A 3,142-nucleotide genomic window follows, 5' to 3' on the forward strand; every position below is an offset into this window, starting at 1 on the left:
ATAATCTTTTTTTCTAATTGAAAAATACCTTTTATTTATTGATAGATATTACAATCTGCCACACAGTTGTGGGCAATAGTTAATAGTGATAAATGTTCACATTCATACTAAAATAAAATAAAATAAGAATAAATAAATGAAAAAAAAATCTCTTAAAATATATAGAAACAGAAGGATAAACAAAATGAACATAATCAAACTATGTGTATGAAAAAAATAAATAAATAAAATAACATAATGATAAAACAATATAATCTTTAGTCACAGTTACTTATAATCTAGACAATATATATATTTTTTTAACAGTTTAAAATCAAAAATACATTTAGCGGTTCAAAAATTTTGTCTACAGAATTAGAGTACAATTTGCATTGCCACGGTCCCAAAAAGTAATCATGTTTAATGTTTGTAGCATGTTCATGTTTTAATCCGCGATCTGCTGTAATCGTGCAGCATACAGGTTTAGTAATAGAGTTAGGGAAGTGATAATTCTAATGGGTTTGGTGCAACCGAATCGCTAATACTTAAACCAGCCACGGGTACCATTAAGACACCGACAGAGGTACAAAAGAACTGCGGCCGAATACAAAAGAAGGTGTAGGGCGGTAGCTGGGACGGGGACAGACGGACAGACAGGTTAATAGACACGTCCCGAACAAAGGAGAACTCTGTAACAAAAAACAACGGGACGGCCGCGGCCATAACTCGGGTGTGGCGTGAGTTCTGTTTTTATTAAAGCGTGTGCTGGATGTGATATAGTGCTTCGGTTCACGGCAGCTGATTTGTGGCTTCGTGCTTTCTAATGCCGCCATCTAAATCATATCTGCCGCCTTCTGCCCGCTAACTCCCGGTGGTCCTTGTGTACCCCCGCCTATGGGTCCCTTGCCGGTTCATTATGTCCTCCTTTTGTCTATGTTCGTTGCTAATTTACAACGAGATCGAAGAATATATTTACCTTTCCATTATATCTCTGTACTACTGGAGAGTCAGCAGAAGAAACGGGTTGCTTCATCGCATGTAATTTATATTAACAAAAGGGAATAGTTCAAATCTATCTCGACATAAACTATTTTTTTTTTTTTTTTCTTACCCTCCTAAAATTTAAATTTGTTTCATATGTGCACATACGGTGAGGTGTGCCATATGTACAGCTGGCTTTAGTGAAACCTTTGTTTGCCTCTGGGCATTATAAGGTAGAAGAAGATCTAAATTAATCATATCTTGATTGGTTTACGCGAGTAGATTATTGGAGCGGGGAGGGGCCGTTCCGTTATAATAAAAAAAAAAAAAGACATAAACCATTGAAATACTGGAACGATTTTCATAATTTTCCATCTCCTGAAAGGTTAAATACACCAATTGATTTGTCTCTTTCTGAAAAATAAGAAAAAAATATTACTGATTCCTTCCTATGATTTTATATTCACACAAAATTATAAAAACCTAAGGCTTCAAGTAAACTAGGCTAACATTTTTTTTTTCTAGAAAAAGCAAATCATATTCTTCTTTTGCGTTTTCTGAAAACTTTAAATACAAATATTCAAAAGAATTAAAAATTAGATAGTTTTCAACTCCATTTATTTAACTGAATGTCAGCTATTTTAGCTTCTACTAGCACAATTTAGACTCAGTGCTAAATAATAAGGATCCTAATAAGGATAAGAAATAAGTTTCAATTGAAGAAAAACTTTTCAAATGTATTATTTCATACCTTGGATTCTAATTTGTTCAATTAGATCCAATTTATGCCATTTGATGTTCTCTACAGAACCCGTCACCACTCCTAAGTTTAGCGTAGATTAGTTGAGTAATGTTGAATTTATTGCTTTTTATTTTTCAAAAAAAAAAAAATCAACGGCGAAAATATAGTAAAGGTAACTAAGGTATAGTAAAGCGAAAGTTATGTGCCAACAAATTTATATTTGAGTTGCTTTTTGAACGCTTTTTAAATATTGCTCTTTTTAACTATCTTAAAGTCCAATCTTCCCATTTTAACCAAATATTTCAAAAGCGATATAGGTGATATAAAGCGATATACCATGGCTCCCTGGAGATCTTAGTGGGGGAGTCGGACCTAGGTGACCAGGCAATTGAGAAACAACATATCTACCAATGAGCGTCAGTTTGAGTCTGTTAAGGACATATGTTAAGTAGACTTTCCTCTCTTTTATCAAACTCCAGAATTGCGAGGTCCTCCATCTAAATGGCTCATGGTTTGCAGTGTGATGGCTTAGTGAGTTCTGGCTTTGATACAATGATTATAACTCCTTATGATGCGTAAGTTCGTTTAAAAATTAGGTTTTAACCAACCTCCCAAGGTTAGACGAAGTCAACCAGAGTTGTGAGGCTACAGATGAAGACGCTGATGAATCCCAGAATCAAACTCTAAGAAGCAAAATCTAAGAGGTGACAGATGGATTCGTAGGGGAAGGTCCCTGTGTTTTAAACCGAACTAATTTTTCTATAATGCACGTTCTTTAGAATCAGTCGTGTTTTGAAACGCTCCAGGATTGTGAGGTTGAAAATATGGAACAAATATTATTATTATGATGTAAAATCTAAACGGTGAAGATAAATGCATTCTCCTTAAAGTACTTAGTATTGCTAATTATTCTTCTCAGAAACCCAGGCTTATTTTTTCTGTATCTCTTTCCATGCCCTTGATAGAATGATTCTAAAATGTGAAATTTAACCCTGAGACACAGGGTTCTACACTGTAAAGAGAATGATCCTTACCTCAATAAACTAACTTCTTTGATTTACTCAAGTTAGACAGAGTACATCAGTAAAATATTACATTTAATAACCAACTTTAAATTAATACTAAATCCGTACCGCTACAACCCATGGAGGGTCAGGGGTTCAGTACTTAGTAAAGAAGTACTGTTACTAGACCAACGGTTGTGCAAGGAGGTGATCTGGTCAGAATCATGCTCAACCTTTAAGGGTACCCAATTTAAGAGGCTGGGTGGACCCCAGGAGGGGCTTCAAGAACCCAGGAGTTGACTCACGGCTGCAGTGTAACAGAAAACAATTTTCTGCCCAACCGGATTCGAACTCGGGTCCTTAAAATTAGTAGCCACGCGCTTTACCCTGTGGCCACCGCGCTTCCCTTTTCAACTACCAACTATTTTTTTTTTTT

This window comes from Halyomorpha halys, unplaced genomic scaffold (assembly GCF_000696795.3).
Source record: "Halyomorpha halys isolate HHAL.00 unplaced genomic scaffold, Hhal_1.1 Scaffold1538.1, whole genome shotgun sequence".
Lineage (NCBI taxonomy): Eukaryota > Metazoa > Arthropoda > Insecta > Hemiptera > Pentatomidae > Halyomorpha > Halyomorpha halys.